Source organism: Anomalospiza imberbis, chromosome 15, assembly GCF_031753505.1.
Source record: "Anomalospiza imberbis isolate Cuckoo-Finch-1a 21T00152 chromosome 15, ASM3175350v1, whole genome shotgun sequence".
NCBI classification, from domain to species: domain Eukaryota; kingdom Metazoa; phylum Chordata; class Aves; order Passeriformes; family Viduidae; genus Anomalospiza; species Anomalospiza imberbis.
Genome location: NC_089695.1, coordinates 18,141,103 through 18,149,641, shown reverse-complemented (window position 1 = coordinate 18,149,641; position 8,539 = coordinate 18,141,103).

Here is an 8,539-nt window from a genome sequence, read left to right as displayed (position 1 = left end):
TGGGCTGTGACCCCGGGGCCGTGGGCAGGGGACCCTGCCCTGCCCTGAGCACCGTGTTCACCCCCAGTGGCTGCACACATGGACCTAATCATGTTTGAGTCCACCCATCCGTGAACAGTTACTGAAATCCTGCTTGCTGATCCCTGAAATTCTGCCTGCTGCTCCTGCAGAACACGAGCACTGCTGGCCCCTCCAAGGACACGGGCTCTGACGTCTGCTTTCCACCTGTGGCTCCGTGTCTTCTTCCCCTCTTGGCTAATTATTGCAGCTCTTTTTAAATGATGCATTTGGTATTGAACTATGGATTTTAAAAAGTTTTTATGCTTGTCTTAGTTGGAAATATGTTCTGGCCTGGCTTGTAATTCCCTCTGCAGCCTTGTTGGAGTCAGGTAATATACCTCAAATATGAAGTCAATAAAATTGTACTGTAAGTCACTGCAGATTTAAAGATTTTTTTTTTTTTCCTTTTAATGAACAAGAATCCCAAGCAGCCAGAAATAATTTCAAAAAATTCCAAGCTCTAATTAAGAAAATCATTTAAGATTATCTTGGGATTTAAAAATATGCCAAGGGCTTTGCCTGCACAGGGCTGTGGTGGGCAGGGGGCTGAGCACAGCCCCGTGAGGGCTCTGGCCCCTCGTCCTGCTGGGGTGGGAGTGGGAGTGAGGGCAGTGCTGAAACTGCTCCGGGCAGCAGTAAATGGGTGCAGTGGATTTTCCTGCCAGCAGGAAAGCAGAGAGGGAACATCCATCCCTGTACCTGGGAGCTGGAGCACAGCATCCCTGTGCCTGTCATGGCTGGAGCCACGTTCTGAGCTCCCCGTGGCCTTTGGGACCCTGCGCAGGTGTCACCAAATCTGCAGCCAAATTAGAAAAGTGCTGGCAACAGCCCCACGAGTGTGGCCCAGAGCAGCTCCCGGCTGGGAGTGCAGCTGGGCTTCCTGTGATGCTGAAAGTTCCCACTGAGCACCCCAACGTTCTGTTCTCCAGCTGCCAGTAAAGGGTTGCAGCAAACCTGCGAGCCCTGGGTGAGCCCCGTGAGCCCTGTGAGCCCTGAGTTAGCCCAGTGAGCCCAGTGAGCCCTGGGTGAGCCCAGTGAGCTCAGTGAGCCCTGAGTTAGCCCAGTGAGCCCGGTGAGCCCTGGGTGAGCCCAGTGAGCTCTGGGTGAGCCCAGTGAGCTCTGGGTGAGCCCCGTGAGCTCTGGGTGAGCCCCGTGAGCCCCGTGAGCCCCGTGAGCCCTGTGAGCCCTGAGTTAGCCCAGTGAGCCCAGTGAGCCCTGGGTGAGCCCAGTGAGCTCAGTGAGCCCTGAGTTAGCCCAGTGAGCCCGGTGAGCCCTGGGTGAGCCCAGTGAGCTCTGGGTGAGCCCAGTGAGCTCTGGGTGAGCCCAGTGAGCCCCGTGAGCCCCGTGAGCTCTGGGTGAGCCCAGTGAGCCCAGTGAGCTCTGGGTGAGCCCAGTGAGCCCAGTGAGCCCCGTGAGCCCTGAGTTAGCCCAGTGAGCCCCGTGAGCCCTGAGTTAGCCCAGTGAGCCCCGTGAGCCCTGAGTTAGCCCAGTGAGCCCAGTGAGCCCTGGGTGAGCCCAGTGAGCCCTGTGAGCCCAGTGAGCCCCATGAGCCCCGTGAGCCCTGTGAGCCCAGTGAGCCCTGGTTGAGCCCAGTGAGCTCAGTGAGCCCAGTGAGCTCTGGGTGAGCCCAGTGAGCCCTGAGTGAGCCCAGTGAGCCCTGGGTGAGCCCAGTGAGCCCAGTGAGCCCTGGGTGAGCCCAGTGAGCCCAGTGAGCCCTTAGGAAAGGAAGACTTGGCTGTGTTTGGAAGCATCTGTTTTATGTTTAACCCGGAAGTGTTTAATTTTGGAGATAATTTGAAATCATGTATTTTGCTTTAGAGATAACTCGGAAAGAATAATTCCAGTAGAAGGATCTGTGGTTATAGCATTAGGCTTGTTTCTTCAGAGCTGATAACACTGATGGAGTCAAAGCTTATGCACTCTCATAAAGCAAATGAGTGATTCACAGGCTCCATCTCTGCACAGCGACTCTATTTATATGATCCCAGAAATTGCATAAATACTGTGTTAATCATACCTCTGCACTCACTTTGATGGCAAGGCAATTATTTCTCCCTAGCACAGTCCCGTTCAGCAACTTCCTAATGCTCCAGAGATTATTTATTTCAGGAAAAAATGCTAAATACACTTTACGTGGTCAACACTGTATTGCCCATGCTGTCCCTGTCGCCCCCCAGCCAGGGACAGGCGTGTCTCTGCAGCTGGCGCTGCCAAGGGGTGGCACCTCCACGTTCTGCCAGCTTGAGGGAGAGCAGGGTCCCAGCACGGAGCTCGCACCGAGGGCTGGACCCGGGCAGGACAAAGGGCAGCCAGGGCCACACCTGGGGTTCATTCTCCTCTGTTCCCCTTGCCATGTCACCTGGAAGCCCAAACCCTGATTTAATGCCCCGTTTTCCCTCCAGGCGAGGCTCTCACTGCAGTCTGGGCTGGCAGAGCCCTGTACCCGGAGCAGCTGAGCCCTGAAGCCCTCGCTGCGACACCGCTGCTGGGTGGTGGCCCAGCTGCTGTTGCTCCCACTGTCACGGTCAATCCTGCAGCTGCCTCCTGAGCCCTGTCCCAGCACGCTTCCTCCTCTCCCTGCCCAGCGGTGCGGTGTGCAGCCAGAGCATCCCGGCTGTGCTCTGCCTCCCCTGTGCCGCAGGTGCTGCCGGGGCTGAGCTGCCTGCACGGCTCCATCACCCCCACACACGGGCTCTTTTTCCCTAAAGATGAAAAGAGCAGCTTCTTTAGAAGTTTCTTATTAAATGCATAATCTTGTGGAGCAAAACCATCTTGCTTTCAACTCGTTTAAAGGGCCTTTCATCGCATATTTGTTCATGCTTGATCTACAAAGTGCTTTAACTTTTACAGAATTCCGTGGGTGTCAAGGGTTGTTTTCTCAGGATTTTGTCTTGGGGAGATTGGAATGGGAATTATTGCAAAGACAAAGCAAATGTCCCAGTGCCAGGCAGGTTCTTCAGGCGTTTGTGGCCTCAGACTTCGCTGTGTTACCTCCTCACAGCAAATGGGTCGGGGCAGTCTCCAAAATCTGGGGTACAGATGGGACCCCACCCATGCTGGACTCTGGGCAGAGAGGAGGACTGAGAGTTTCAGGCCTCTGTTTTATTGTAAACTGGAATCTAGGACCTGGAAAATTGTGGCTACCAAGCTGTGAGGATTGCTCCTACCTGCCCAGTGCCCCATCATGAGCACCCCTTCCCCAGCTGAGGGCAAACCTCACTCCCCTGCTGTCCCTGGGCTGGCTGCCTTCCAGAGCTCATTGCACAGCAATTAAACAGTGCCCTGTGCATGAGGTGTTGCACTTGCAGTTCTGCCTCTCCTTGTTCACCGTGCTGGGCTCTTGCCCATTGCCAGGATTCATCCCAACTCCATTCCTTGGAGAAGATCTCTGCAGGAGTGGGAGCCATGCACCAGGGCAGGCTCAGGCTCCTCATCACGGCTGATTTACTGACAGCATCCTGGTTTGGCAAACAGGAATTTCAGTTATTGTAGCTCCTTAAAGGAAAAACAGAGTTGACACCTAGATCAAATATCTAGATTCTATCAAATATTAAGGTTGTTCAGGTACTAGTTTAAATTACTTAATCTTTATTTATTCTTTTAATTTTTTCCCACACTAATTAATATCTCCCTAAACCCTTGGAATACATACAATTTCATATCTATTTTAGCCAGGCAAAAGCCTTTAAAAATATTCTCCTACTATGTTAGGGAAGAAAAAAAAGAAAAATAAAAAAAGAAGAACAATCTACCAAAGGAAGGCTGTTGTTAGATTACTTCTGCAGCCAGAGACCATCTTGCTCTTAAACTATATGAAAAGCCCCTCTCAGTGAACTGTGTACATTCTGTCCCCAAAGATCTCAGAGCAGCAGTGACCTCAGAGGGTCTCTGGAAGAGAAGCCCTTTATGTCTGAATGGGTGTCCTGACATGTGATGAAGAGATTGCCATGGCAAATCTGCATTTCTTGCTGTAATCAGAGAAAATAAGTGAATAAACCACATAAGTCTGAGTCATAGTTACTGCTGCTCAAGGCTGTAGTAAGCCCTCGCTGCTGTTGCATGGCCAGAGCTCTTCTAATTTAAAAAAAATAATAATAATAGATTGTTAAATTCAAATAAGGCCATTTAAATCCACTTGTGCTCCCTTTGCCTTGCAGATTTAGAAATGTTCAATTACAGCACAAAGGAGCCCAACCCCAAGAAGCTGCTCCTGCAGGTCTCAGCACACACAGAGCAATGGGCCCCTGGTGCTGAGCCCCCTTTCCCAATCCCCTTTGTGCTGAACCCCCTTTCCAGGAGGAGCAATCCCCTTTCCTAATCCCCTTTGTGCTGAGCCCCCTTTCCGAATCCCCTTTGTGCTGAGCCCCCTTTCCAGGAGGAGCAATCCCCTTTCCCAATCCCCTTTGTGCTGAGCCCCCTTTCCAGGAGGAACAATCCCCTATCCCAATCCCCTTTGTGCTGAGCCCCCTTTCCAGGAGGAGCAATCCCCTTTCCCAATCCCCTTTGTGCTGAGCCCCCTTTCCAGGAGGAACAATCCCCTTTCCCAATCCCCTTTGTGCTGAGCCCCCTTTCCCAATCCCCTTTGTGCTGAGCCCCCTTTCCAGGAGGAGCAATCCCCTTTCCCAATCCCCTTTGTGCTGAGCCCCCTTTCCAGGAGGAACAATCCCCTATCCCAATCCCCTTTGTGCTGAGCCCCCTTTCCAGGAGGAGCAATCCCCTTTCCCAATCCCCTTTGTGCTGAGCCCCCTTTCCAGGAGGAACAATCCCCTTTCCCAATCCCCTTTGTGCTGAGCCCCCTTTCCCAATCCCCTTTGTGCTGAGCCCCCTTTCCAGGAGGAGCAATCCCCTTTCCCAATCCCCTTTGTGCTGAGCCCCCTTTCCAGGAGGAGCAGTCCCCTATCCCAATCCCCTTTGTGCTGAGCCCCCTTTCCAGGAGGAGCAATCCCCTTTCCCAATCCCCTTTGTGCTGAGCCCCCTTTCCAGGAGGAGCAGTCCCCTCTCGGGAGCACTTTGCCTTTGGCTCTGGTGTGTGATGACACCCACAGCAATCTCCTGGTGGTGTCCCCACAGCACAGCCTGCTTGCAGAAATTTGCCCTCTCTGGGCTGAGCCCAGCAGAGCTGCCAAAAACTGTTTAACCCTTGGAACCCTGGGGCACCAGGTGGAGAGAAACCTCATTGTTTTATCTAAAATGCTGGAGTTTTAGTCCGTTCTAATGGTCCAGTCCCAGGAAATGCTAAATCTTCAAGGCACTCTGTAAATGAAAATGAATTTCTGATTCTGCCACCGGGCTGTGACTGCTGCTCTGTGGATCTGGGTTAGCAAAGTCCCAAGCCACTGAGAGGAAAATGATCCCATGATTGTCTAATGTGAGGCCTGCCTCCACAAGGAGAAAAAACAGGATGAGGCATTAAATCAGAAGATTTTTCAGTCTATAATTGGAAAAGTGAGTAGAATTTTGATTAATAAAATGGGCAAGAAAAAGCTTTTTTGGTTTTTTAGGCACTGGGGGCATTCCTAGGGTTTCCCTGTGCACAGCAAGGAGCTGGCCTTCGATGGAGGATGCAGCTGCAGGACTGCAGCTTTACCCATCCCCGGATGGCTCCAGTGCAGCGCAGAGCGCTGCTCACCGCTGGGGCAGGCAGCGAGGGATGGCGGTGTGGGCAGGGACCGGGCGAGCTCTGCCACGCCACAGGAGCAGTTTGACCTCATCCAGGAGCTGGGAAAGTCTCAGAGGGCACAAACATTCCCCAGTTAGCAGGCAAAAGTCAGCTCAGCAGAATGATTGGAAGCCTCTGGGTAGTGGCAGATTGTTTCTGGAAGCGGAGAAATGGCAGAGTAATGGGAACGGCAGGTTTTCCTGGAATTCTGGATGTTGTACAAAAACAGCTCTTTTCAGACCCAGCAGACAGAAGCAGAATAAAATAGGGGTTTTGAGTGGAAAACTGCCAATTATTCCAGATTGTTGTGATAGTTTAGTGATTCACACAAGACTTTCGTAGATTGCTAGAGAGAGCTCCCTCTCCAAATGCTCTTCAGGCTACAGAGCCTGTTTGGGAATAATACACGCTTGGAAAGAACTCTTCCACGCAGCTTTTCTGCTTCCTGAGTCCTTTCAGCGTATCAGCAGGGTGGGCAGGGGGTTCCACATGGCCACCAGCTCCAGGGGTAACCCCAGGGGACAGGACTGAGGCCCTGACAGGTGGGGTTGTGGACAGCCTGGGTGTGCTACTCACACCCAAGGCAGGGTGGGAGGAGTTCTACCTGCAGCTCTGTGGTTAAATTAATGTAGTAGCAAAAAAAGAAGCAATATATTGATTCATTTTCACCTTACCTAAACTTCTCACTAAAGTATGTGGGTGATATAATGTGCATGTGGCATCAATTCTGTTATAAATGCCAAAAGAATTTTGTGCAGTTTATAGAAACCACAACAGATCTTTAAAACAAATGATTTTGGTGTTTTTTTCTTTACAATTTTGCAATGTTGGCAGTTTAAGGAATCTGAAAATTGAATCCATCCATCTGGCACTGGGAAAACAAACAACATATTTGTCTCTGTTCTCTCTTCACTCCAAAGCTTAAAGATGTGAAACACAACCAAGTAAATATGACATGGGAGGGGAAGGGAAGGCTGAAATCCCTTACCCCTCAGGCTGTTAGCTTGAACAGGTTCTAAAGACAAGATTTGACTCATTTACCAAAATTCCTCCTTGCAACTGAGACATTTCAGAAGTTATAGAAGATCTGAGAAGTGCAGAGAGTGTAAAATCCCAGGAACTGATCCGGGGTCGGAGCTGTCCTCTCGAAGCAGGGCTGTGTTCCCTGGCATGGAGCCACAGGGGCCACATGGACCCACCCTGGCAGCCTTTGGCTCCATGGAGCTTTTCCAAGCAAGGCCAAGCAGCAGCAGTGCTGCTCCCAGGTCATTATTTGGAACACAGTGACCTGGCACTGCTGGCTGAGGTGCCCTGGATGCTCCACAGAGATGCTCTCACCCGCAGCATCCCCCACTCCCCTCCACCACACTCCTCAGCCATCTCAGGGGCTGATGGAGAGGTTCTGCCATCACTCTTTTCATGTTCTGGACATGGGAGGAATGACAGGAGAAGAGTGAAGCTGTCTCACCAGTGAGTCCAACTGGTCCCTCCACGAGTTGTGCCTATCAGGAAATTGCAAGAAGCTACAGATTCTCTTATTCCATGTGCAGAATGAAACAGTTCCAGCAATTCCCCCCCTGCAGTGACAGCTCCCAGATTCCCTCAGGGCTTTGTGCACTTGGCTGTCCCTGCTTCCAGAGGTGATTTCTTTACTTTTTCTGTTCTGGGCTGTAACAGTTTAAGTCCATCAGGAAAGCTTTGGCTGTGGAGAGCAGGTCCTGGGGCTGTGTGTGCCCTGAGCCTGTGAGCTGGAAATCTCATGGACTGGGCTGAAGATGTAGCATCCTCTCAGTGTGAAGGATAGCCCTGATACTGCTTCCCTCTGGGAAGGTGTTCTGGCCTTCCACAGAAGGAATCTCATAGCTCAGACACTGATTACATTCTGAGGACAGCAGGCGGAAACTGAGGCTGTCAATTTTCCTTCCTGGGTTCAGGTCAGTCGGGAATGGATCACTGGGCACTCGCTAAATGAGAGAAACTGCAAAGAGTTAATCTTTATCAGAAAAGCATAAGCACACTTAAGCACACATAATGGCCACATTATTTCCATTAAACTCCCTCCTCCCATCTATAACCTTGGTCACATAATCAGGAATGAAAATCATTATCTATTTCATTCACATCTGTTAGTAATTTTTTTGAAACCTCCTTTTAATCTGATTAGAACATCTCCTCTAAACCAAACAAATTCTAAACTCAAGGCTAAAATATCAGGTTAGCTTAGCATTCCACGTAATATTTTCATTTTCTCTTCATAATTGAATTTGTACATTGATCCACGTTACTGTTCTCCGGACCATTGTTACCAGCTGTTTCCAAACGCCAGCGGTGTGTGATGCGCTGGGAGCACACTGACAGCGCACTGCTTTCCCAGCTCCTGCTCCCTGTCCCTGCCCAGGCCGTCCCCCTGCGCTGTCTGAAGGCTGAGGATTGTAAATGCAGGCGACCCCGGTGGGAAGAAATGAGGATGCCTGACTCCAGCTCAGAAGCTGAATGATTTCTCTATTATAACTATGCTATAATACATTAACATACCATTTAAAGGAGATACTAAAGCTACAAACGTACTTGCCAGGGGCCGAGGGCACGGGCAGCAATCAGCGGCGGAGTTTCACTGTCGTTCTGCCGGGGAGAGCAGATGCCCCCCGGCAGTTTCGCCCTGCAGCAGCCCCTCCGTGGAGCCGCTCAGAACCCCGGAGGGAGCTGGTGCACGCTCCGGGAGGAGCGCGCAGGAAGCCCCGCGCTCCCGGGCCGGGACCTGCCGTGGAATTTGCGCTCATCTGGCCTCCAGTTTTCTTGCCTCTATCTCAGCCCTTCGGG